Source organism: Mercenaria mercenaria, chromosome 12, assembly GCF_021730395.1.
Source record: "Mercenaria mercenaria strain notata chromosome 12, MADL_Memer_1, whole genome shotgun sequence".
NCBI lineage: Eukaryota > Metazoa > Mollusca > Bivalvia > Venerida > Veneridae > Mercenaria > Mercenaria mercenaria.
In genome coordinates, this window is record NC_069372.1 from 60,223,158 (window position 1) to 60,234,822 (window position 11,665).

The 11,665-nt window shown below is 33.9% G+C and overlaps 1 protein-coding gene across 1 annotated transcript in view; it reads right to left on the reverse strand.

Annotated features, from left to right (window-relative positions):
- The window catches only part of LOC123535092 (E3 ubiquitin-protein ligase TRIM71-like), a 29,161-nt gene extending 24,298 nt beyond the window's left edge, over positions 1 to 4,863 (reverse strand). The window contains exon 1 of the mRNA XM_045317637.2: positions 4,603 to 4,863. The gene's annotated coding sequence lies outside the window, so the exon portion shown is untranslated. The remainder of the gene's footprint in view (positions 1 to 4,602) is intronic.
- Between the last annotated feature and the right edge of the window lie 6,802 nt (positions 4,864 to 11,665).

Sequence of the window (11,665 nt, forward strand, 5' to 3'; positions counted from 1 at the left end):
TGAAATATTCATTCCATTAAGACTCATAAGCTTTTTAGTAAGCTCACATATTGATTGGACTTTTCAGAGCTGCTTGGCTCATTTTTACCTAGGGTAGCCATATATGAATGACAACTGAAAAGTATATGACACATTTATGTACAAAAGGTATTGGGCTGGGCTGCTTAAAAAGGGCACATTTGACAGCTACAGGATTTTTCTTAGTTCACATTTTTGTTTTTTTGTTTTTCGTAGGAGTAGACGACGCGTTTCGACGTGCTTTTTGTAATATGAATAATATTCCTAAAATTTGAACAGTGATATTGTAATCAAACTTGAAGTGGCTTATAATTTCGATAGACATATAATAAGGAAACATGCTGCTTTTAATTTTGGGTGAAAATCTCATCAAACAAAAAAGTTATAGAGTTTTGCGGGTTTTTTTTTTCATCTGAAAAGTACGTGATTTTTTTTCGCTCAGATTTGACCGATACCATGTGTAACATTGAAAGCTGTCAAAGGACCTCGAATATTTTCCTATTCAGATTGCCTATCCAATTAAGTAAAAACTGACCAAGGGCTAGACTTCTTAAATAGCATAATAAAGGTAGTTTAAGACCATTTCTTGATATAATCTACTAAGTTTTACAAGTTTGTTAACAAAAATATGACTTTGTAGACATTTCTCATTCTCATTTCTATTGAAATATGAACATTAATCATTTTTACATTTTAAATATCTTTCCCCCAGTGACGCAACAAAATATTTCACATGCCTTTGTAAATAATTATTGTATATGTATGCTGCAAAAATGGTACTTGGTCACAGGGGGGAAAGTGTTAAAAATTGAAAAATACTACATACAGGGTGTCAGCAAATGAATTTTGCATAAAATATTTTGACACTTCTTGCATGTGTTTCATAAACCTTACATATCTACAGATTTATTCGTTTTTTGTAAATATTTCAAACATAGAAAACACTATTATAAATAAATAATGGCCATAGAAAGTCAAGCTTGAAAGCAGACTGATCCTGATAAGTATATCTTATGACTTTTTCCACCAGGTCTGTTGCCTTTTGACAATCTAAGTCCGTCGATTGAGGGTCATCAGGATTGAGACAACTGCGTCTGTCGCAAGTCACGGACCAAGCAAGTTGCTCAGACATATACAACTAGATGTATGTATCTTCAACCTAAACATTACAAAGAGGTATAGACGAACTTCTATTGGAATAGTGCCACTGTGATGCAAATGCCTTTTTACCCTTTGTAAGACACAATAAAGGCACACCTAGAATGCAGTTTAAGAACAACTTTTGCTTTAATTCAAACCAGAGAACCACTGTATCCAATATCCTCAACTCTAACAGAACTACACCAGACATAAAACTCCTGAACTGACCCTGGTGCCTTCAGAACTAACACTGACGCCCACGGAACTAACACTGACACCCCCATAATCAACACTAATTCACCTACTCATCTGAAACTTATTCCGAAGCCGTCCGAAATACTAGTAACGACCTTCAAAGAACTAACACTGAAGCCCCAAGAATATCTACATAGATGTTGATACTAGCTAGTGAAGTTCTGTTCCATTGATATATTGGACCAGTCGGAAGTTTATTATTACATTGTATTATTATGTTGTTTTATTCCCTTTTTGTGCATTTGTGTAACAGAAAACGCACATTTAAATGTTTGCTATGCATTAAAAATATAGGCTAAATGACTCTGTGGCGTAGCCTCTATTATTTAAGCACAGCAGGACTGTGCCTACAGATAATTTCGGAAACTGAAGAACCAAACTTCACACCAAAAATGCAATATAAAGGGACCTTGAAAAGAGCAAACGATGCATCTAGAACGTGTGCAAACATGTCATAAAATGCTAAAACCCAGGCACCCCTGAACCCACAGTGGCCTAGGCAGTCCCATATACCCCTCCGCTACAACTGAAAAAGGCCAGCTACTCAAGTGTATGTAAAACATTATGAGGCCAGCTACACCGCTGCATGTATTCAATATATAATCCTCACTATAATACCCGGTCACTATTGTACATGTGTACTGCATGTGTCAATACAGTATAGTAATCGATGACTCAGGTGGAAAGAATTGAAGTACAGTTGTGTCACAAAAATTTCGTTCCACTTTTATTTTTTGCTTTTCAGTCATTTATTAAAATGTTAATAAAACTGATAATCTGCATGGTAAAAGTTTATTCATTGTTTTAAAACACTTTATAATAGGCATACCTTAAATGCATTGCTTATTTCACTAAAAATACACATTCTACATTTTTCATAAAATATGACCCTCAGTCACAAACTGTTCAAATTTCAAGACAACGAATATGAAATAAAAAGTAGAAATAAATTTTTTTTTTGTGACAGTTTGAGAGGTATATAACTTATTTATGAGTATTTAAAGCCATAATCTAAAATTATCAGATATTGAAGTCGTGAAATGGCATTGAAATTTGGGCAAAATCCCTAGCATAATGTCCGATGTTCTTTTAGTGCATAGTTCAACAAAGGTGAAACTTTCAGATTCAATTTGTTATACATCTAAGATTGTACTGGTAAAATATTTTTTAGTTTAAAGAGAAAAATAGGTCTAAATAGGCACAGGATCATAGTTATTTGCCCTTGGTTGACCAAATAAGGAAGTGGTTACGCGGAAAATAGTTCCTCTGTTTGATGGTGAATATTGGTGAATTTTCGTGTGAAAGACCTGCAATAAATGGCATAATTTAATAGAGGAGATATGAAATAGTAGGTACATGTACAATTTGACAGAATGAAAATGTCAGAATATGCATAACATGACTTTTTAATAGGGCCTGTTTCATAATCACTTGCCTTATTCAAGGCCGGTGGGTAATTCAATTACATCCGTTTTGGGGTTTTTGCAAACTTGCACATGAAAGTATTCAAATGAGATAGTAAAAAATTAAAGTTTGAATGTAAAGGTTTCAGTACTTTTCGGTAAAATTGCTTGCAATTTATCAAATCATAATGCTCAGGTTGTTAATTCTTATTATCGGCTACCAAATACTTACTGTTTTCGATCTTATTTTTTTAATTTAAAATCTCTTAAATACCCTGAATCCATCTTAAAGTTGTCAAAAGTACAGATTATATTGTATACGTGATAAAAAGAATATATTTCCTTGATTGATGGTCGATTATTTTTATTATACATTTTTTTGCATTATATAAAGTTGGTGGGGTATAAAATACCCCTGATTTGCGCTTTTTGTAGCCAACCCTGAACTTGATTGCACAAAAGAGTATTAAAATAAATTTCTTTTCAAATAAATAGTTTGCAAGTAAAGGTTTCATCACTTTTTATTAGTGTTGCTCTTATTTATCAAATCGTAAATAACAGGTTGTTTATTTTAATTATCGGTTGTAAAATACATCATTTTCATACCCTCTTTTCTATTTAAAATCTTTTAAATACCCCTCAACCATATTTGAATTGTCAAGAATATAGATTTTATTGTATACGTGATAAAAAGTAAATATCTCCTTTATTTTGGTCGAATATCTTTATAATAAAACGTAATAAAATGAGTACATTTTGCATATTTTTCAATGCGTAAAAGCAAAGTTGAAATATACATACTTGAACTGATTTTAGAAACGTGGTGTCATGTTTTGTTAGTAAAAAAGCGTTTTGAATCTTAAAAACTGCCAATATACAGAGTTATCTTCCCTTGATATTCTCAAATTTCGCAAGAGCTTTTGTTTTGCATGCCCGATTTTTCTGATCCGCGAGACATTGTACTTTCATAATACATGTATGTATAGAAATAGACTATAGCATGACCGGACAGGTAAATCCTGTTTCTAGGCACTTTCGCACTTCTGGCTCCCTGGCTATAATCTATAGTTTTTTTCCATGGGGAATAAATGTTTATTGACATAAACTTGTTAATACAATCCGTAATGATTTCTATTCATTAATTAATTAAATCACAAAAGATTGTAGTTTCCGACCACTGTCATGCAAGATGTCCTACAAAATAAACGTTGTACCCTACCTATAAATTCTGGAGACTAAATTTATTGCTCTGCCCCAATGAAAATAGAGCAGTGATACATAAAATTGTGATGCAATCAACAGAATTAAACGTCTTTCTAAGCTTAATCAAAACCAATACAACTCACAGTGACTTCATGAAATAAATCATAGCGACGACCTTTTGATAGCAGTGTTTGTCAGATAACATTGAACGAGTTGATTTGTCATAGAACATATAGATTAATGCTATACATGATAAAGGTAGGCAACCTAACCCTTATATACTAGTACCTTATGATTATAAAGGTGACAATCGAATACTTAAGAAAAAAATTAACGCTATTGCTGTTTCATATTCAATTGCTAGATATCCATTAAAATGTTAATTAAGAATTTCACAATGAACATCATACCTACACAAAGTTGTCTCCTTTATACAATAACGTTACTTTACAGCTATAAATTGCTAATAAACCCATCTTTTAAATATCTTTAGTTAATGTCTGCATAAACGTCTTAATATTTGCATGAACGTTTAATATTCTACAAAAAATGTATAATATAGAAAGCATATATTAAAACATACCATTTATTCTGTCTTTCCAAACAACTAGTTTCGTTTTCGATTCCGCTCCCGTTAAGTGGCAGAGGCATGGTTTCGTATTGTGACCGGATACGTTTTGTTGTTTTTTTTTTGTATAAAGTTGGTAGATGTATATTAAAGGTATTTCTATTCCACTGGTTATTTTTGATATAGTTTATAATACTAGGGATTCCTGGGTACGAGTAATTATTGTGTAAAATAAATTAATGCTTGAATCGGTTTTCCTATCTCCGTGTAAACGGTCGGGTCTAAAATCTTACCTGAGGTAACGGAAGTGAGATAAAATTAAAACGATCATCCAACTATCCAGATTCAGCTCAAATGTAAAAATAAAACGGTTGTGAGACATACGTTTTAAAAATATACATATGTTGTAAGTCTGACATTTGCAGATAATACGGTACAGATCGCACAAGATGTGCATTTTGGGCCATTTTTTGCCTCAAAATTTAGTGTCCTGAAACCATAGTTTTACTCGTTTTTATCATCGTTTTTATCATAAAAACAACGGATTCGGCAGACTGACAATGTACATGATAAAGTGCTATATAAATGCAACACATCAGCTCTACGCACCCTTCCATATTGCCCTCTGCTGATTTGAAGAATAATCAATGATTTATATCTATCAACAAATAAAACAATACCATTCAGAAATAGGCAAGTTAGTTGCAGATGATAATGTATGGGGTTGTCGACAAATGGGAAGATGACAATACAAATAATAAGGTTCTTGCACGATGTAGTCATCTATCACTTGATTTCTTCAATAATTGCAAACTTATTGCAAACTTTTGAAAAGCGCCAAAAGGTAGATAATCAAAGTAGAGTCTTATTGCCACACGTGACATGTTCCTTTGAATTTCCTTCAGCACTTGCAAATTTACTATCAGGTCAAAAGTAAAGTATAAAGAAGAAGACAAATATTATTTTTGAGAAATATACAATTATTGTGCTTTTCGCTTTCTCTAAATAGTTTGACAACTTTCTTTTAATTCGTATTTGTAGTTGCAAAGTAATTGGGAAAAATGATAAACTTAAGTACCAAGAAGGGAGATCATTCAAAGACAAGAGAGCCATGATGGGAATATGTGTCGCTCACCTGATTTCGTTTGACCTTGTATATGACTTGTTAACCACGTTTGCAACATGTACTACACTTGATAAACATTCCAAACAGGTTGCAGAAAATATTCGTCTCCCAGAGTGAAAAAAAATCTTTTATTTGATCTAGTCACCTCCTTTTTGACCATAGATTACTCTATTTGGAACTTGACCGGTAAACATAACCATAAACAAAACCAATCTGATAAGGTCTCAATTAGAACTTGAAGAAAATATAGCATCTATGGTGCAAACATGGTTTTACTATGATTCGACCAAGTGACCCAGTTTCAACGCTGCACTAGACTTCGTAAAGAAAAACATTTTGAAGAGCTTTAAGAACGTTCTAAACACTACAATAATCGTTTGTTCAAAGTGGCTCCATTGTTGGTATTCTGTAAACATTAAATTTCTTCAATATTAATATGTTTTTTTCTGTATCTGTAAAGAATATACCAATGGTGTGATAACATAAACGATCTATGGTTGTATTTTTCCCTGAACAAGGTTTAAAAGTTATAAAGGGACAGCGGAGAGATACAGCTATCGAGACATTTTCAAACTCAGTATTTGCATGTTTTTCTTACAAAATTGTCTAAGTTTGGTCTCAGTTACGTTTCCGATCATTTTCGAACAATAGTTATATATGTATCTAGGTCTTCCTTCGATTTGCTGTAATGTGGGTGCGTAAACCTCTGGCGCCAATGTTTTACGAACTCGTCAATCTTGGTGTCTATCGAGTTTTAATTCTACTCGAATACGCTCATGTTATTGCAAAATTTTTAGTTACTGTAGTATTTAACGCTTATTTCTGCATTAAAAAGCTGAAAGGATAGCGGTGAAACCTTTCCAATTTCCTATTGATTGCTTTTTATTGTATAGATCGGTTTCGGTCTCAGCAACGTTTTAAGTCGTTGCATCATTAATGGTTATCAATCTGATTCTCTAAAAGCGGATACAAAGACGCCTTATGCATTTTTTTCTCAATTTTGGTTTGGAGTGGACGGGGACAGGTGGGATGGGGTGTTTCATGGGGATTAGGAGCGTTACAACTCTGACAGTCCAGTGACACCAGAACAGAAAGAAAATGCCTCTGTACATGTTATACCCTACCCCTAGGTATTCTGTAAGAACCATGGTCATGAACGGGAAAATATACCTACAAATTTCAATTGCACATTTCATACCTAAAACGCGCAGTTCGGTAAATGTGTACTATTGATATGGAACAAGAGGTAATTTATCTTTCATTGTGTACCGGTCACATTTTCAATATTTCTTACTTGAGAGAAACAACGCGTAGTTTATACTTTTTCAACGTTACACAAAAAACTTCGTTGAACTTCCCTAGTGAAGTTCCGGTCTAGTTTACAAAACCATTCTGATTGGCTGATAGTTGTTTAACTACACATGTACGCTAATATGTGTATATGCAGCATAAATGTGCAATATGAATTGAGTAAACAGTACAGATGTATACAAATGTATGACTTCAAATTCAAAATCATATATAAGATGAATTTCATTCATCATTTCGAGTTTTATTGTAAAACTGTGAATACTTTGCATTCTGTTTTTGTTTGTTTACATTTCGCCAAACATGTGCACACTGCTGTGACCTCCAGACCTGATGTTCATTTGAGAAGTTCACGCAAGTCTTTTCTGTAACGCGTACGAAAGCTTGAAATATGTGGAGTATCTCTGCAAAATGAAATATTGAGACAAAGTGACTGGTACACGATGTAAAATAAATTACCGCTTGTTCAATATGCTGGATACCCATTCACCGAACTGCGCTATTTATTGAGAAATATACGATTGAAATGGGTTAGTGCACTTTCCCGTTCATGACCATGGTTCTTACAGAATACCTAGGGGTAGGGTATAGTATGTACAAGGGCATTTTCTTTCTGTTCTGGTGCCAGTGTGACAGTCCAAATAAATAAGCATGTCTCTCATTTCTACATTTTCACCCCCTAAAAAAAGGAAAAGTCAGAAACATCTGAAGAACAGCATCTTTTATCTATCATGCTAGTAATTCTTTGCAGTAAGGTTCCTTTTCTTAACGTTTGGAAATACCTTACTTCCTTCATATCATGATACTGCTCAGTATAAATGTGACAAAATCTTCTTTACACAGAGGCTTGCTTATTCATTAAGAGTATTGTAGTTATTAATGTTATGATCACAACTTAGTTGAAACATTCTTTTGGTCTCAAACCAGCCGGAAAGACACCAAATTTGACGTATAAATGAAAATTGACGAGAGATATTTTGGAACTCCAGCTTACTTGGCTATACAAATTACAGCATGTAAGGCTTACAAAATTGAATTGAAAATTGTATGATTTATATAAAACTTTCCCTGCCTTCACAATTAGTCTCTTTATTGGACATTTAGCGGCTGTAAAAGTCTCCCTGCACTTAGACTCAGTGTTGTCATATCTTTTGGTCTTTTGGGATCAAGGGGAACATTCAATTTCACTCTAATACAGTTCCGCTTTAGCCGGTGCTGGGGTCGTGAGGGTTGTTGCACATTTCAATACCTCTCATAAACAAACTCATTCAAACCGAGTCTGCTGTTGCTTTGCTTGGCTGGATTTTATGCTTCAAAAGGATCTTCTCACAGATTTTATCTACTATCAAACAGCAGTCTTTAAGTCTGTGTGTCGGATGTAAAACATCTCCACGTATTTGGAGTCAGTGTTGCTTGGTTTGTATTATATGCTTCCGAAAGATCTCCTGAACAATTTTTATTATTGATCTTACATGCTATACCATTAAAATCCACGTTTGATAGCGTTCTCCGCTTCTTGATCAGAGTTTTTCTTACTTAATGTACCCTTCATAAAACAACATTCTCTGGTTCCCCAATCTGACTTGATCTTGAAAAAAAAGCAGTCTTACGAACAGTACCTTGAAAAAGACAGAATTGGTGGTATAACAACATTTTCCGCTTCTGCTTTGAGAGTTTTTACTTACATATTAGCTCGAAAAGTGCAGATTTGATATAAAAACAACAGTCTATGCTTCTACCATCAAAGTCAGTCTTACACGCACACCAAGCCCTAAATTACAGAATATCCACGTTTACAACTAAACTAAATACCTTCGCTTGTTGAACACAGCTAAAAGAAAACAGGAATTGCACAAGATCAGCGAGCGGCACAAAACTGAAGGCAAATTACTTAGTTGCTGTGTTGCAAAGTTATTATACATTCTGGCGCCAAATGATTCTTTCAGCAATACCTAAATTCTTTACATGAGCCGTGCCATGGGAAAACCAATATAGTTGCTTTGCGACCAGCATGGATCCAGACCAGCCTGCGCATCCGCGCAGTCTGGTCAGGATCCATGCTGTTCGCTAACAGTTTCTCCAATTCCAATAGGCTTTAAAAGCGAACAGCATGGAGCCTGACCAGACTGCGCGGATGCGCAGGCTGGTCTGGATCCATGCTGGTCGCACACCCACTATGTTGGTTTTCTCATGGCACGGCTCACATAAATTTCTAAAGCAATGTGAGTAACATTCACAACATTAAAAAAGTAATAAAATCTATAATAAAATGTATAAAATAGATCACTTGGAAGCACAGAATGCAAACACGGCTTACAGTTACAAAATACTTCTCGTCTAATAGATCAGAACCTGTAGATAATTTAATACCTCAGTATTGTACGTTACTACAGATAAAATTGTGAAGAGGAAAATGAAGTCCATTTGTTTCTTTTTAAAGACTTGCTGTTTGTGTATGACTTTATTTTTATCTGAACAAATATATAGGGAGAGATAAAATGTTCCCTTCTGTTACTTGAGGTTGAAAATTGTCACAAATAAAATGTTTATGTATGTACCAGCTAGTATGTACTAATGGCATGAAAAAAAAATCCAGTTTGCCGAGGTTTCTAAGCGATATTTAAGTATAGATGTTGTACCTTTATATATCTAAGGTATTGACACATGTTGTTTAATTAAATGTCTCCATTCGTTATATAAAAGAATATAAAACAGCCATTAAAGTTCGTTTGTTTATATCAGAAAGCGTTTTGGAATGATATGCTACTTTTGAGTTTTCAACAATTTCAATTCTTTTCTGAAAGAGTCCTCATCAGTTATATTTCCAAACGATGATTTATACCAAATGCTGCTCGAACAATTTTACCGTTTGTTGTTGATTCTTTGGTCGTCGTTGTCAGGAAATTCCGACTGATCAGACTGATGCCTCATTCTGATTCATGTGACTGGATACTGCGTTACATATCTCTCAATGGGACCTATAAGAGCTTATGTAGAATATGAAAATTAATACCGAAATTACACTGGTATTATCATATTATGTCTATAACTTATTCAAAGAGGATAGTCTTACTTATTTATTGTTCCCTAAAGCTTCAAATTTGCAAATCAATTAATATTTTTGCAACCGTCGCAAATGTTAGACAAATGTCAAATTGGATAATGAACAAATTAGCAAGAGATAAAAGTAATCTAAATGGAGAGCTTGTTGTTTTATTGATGATGTAAAATACTAATAACTTTGATAAAACGCAGTTACATTCTCTGTTTTGGCGTTGGTAGTTTTATTCCAGATGTTATTATTTTTCGTAATATTTTACCTGAATCTTAAGAAAATGTATCAAATGCTTGCTAGCTTATTATATTAAAACATAAACAAGAAATTGTATTATTACTGTTAATTTCTTCTCATATTTATTTCTCTGGGGCACGTTTGCAACTTTTAAAAATGCAAATTCTGTGGCATTTTGAACATAGAAATTATTGACGTTAGCCATAGAATCGTCTAACAACGGTACCAAAGCCTTCTTATGATTTCAGGTAATGAAAGTTTAATTCAAACTTGTCTCAGCCTCAACCAGCTTCTCTGTGGTTCGTTGTCAGATCATTGAAACATGTTTTGCCTTTTATAGAACATACATAAACGATACACGAGACACACTTAACAATTAAATATCCTTGAAAATACACGCCATTTTGTATACAGGATTTAGTACCTTAAAAACTATTTTTTTGCCATGATACATGCAGTCTACTAAGGTATTTAAACCAGTCTAAAATGTGGGTCACTCTCAACGCAACAAAAACTTCGACAACAATTAGAAAACGGTCAACTGTGTAATTTTTATTTTCTATAGGTTTTTTTCAAACGATAAACACAATGTATCATGAAATGGTATTTTTTTTGCCTAGAAAATATATAGCTGCTCTCTTCAAGAGATGCTTACCATTTTTGGGGGTTGGGAGGGGTGGGTTCGGTTTGGGCAGGTTTGGAGAGGGACTGATTCGTAATATCACACCAACACGATTATAGGTCATATGGCTACTTTCTACCTTTTGGTGGTAGAGGAAGACCTTAAGCGCCCCTCCGTGTATTTTTTCATCAGGGCGGGCACCTGGGTAGAATCACCAACCATCCGTAAGCCAGTAGGATAGCCTCCTCACATGAAGAATTCAACGTGATGTACAATAAGCATATGAGGTTTGAAATATATGCAATACAACAGTAACAATACAAATCAGATAACGTTTTTTATTGGTAAAGTAATAGTTTATTCATGAATATATAAAAGAGAAAGCATTAGTCCTATTTCAATTTTCTGAAAACTGGTTCACATTGTACCTATTATAAAATTTGTTTTAAAAGTCTTGCAGCATAAATATGAGATTGGCAGTAGAGGCCTAACTTTGTTGAGCGAAAACATGGCCTTTATTTTCAAATAGTCTATCGCAAAGTAGCACAGGATTGATTGTAAACTAAAAATTATTGTGTCAAATTAAACACCAACAATGTAACATTAATACAAGTTGGTAATGAATATATATAGTCATATTCATGGCGCTTTGTTACCACAGTCTGCTTGTCAGCTAGTCAGGCTATCTAGAAGTGAATGTAAAATTTGCTTAATAAATGTTTCTGGTGGC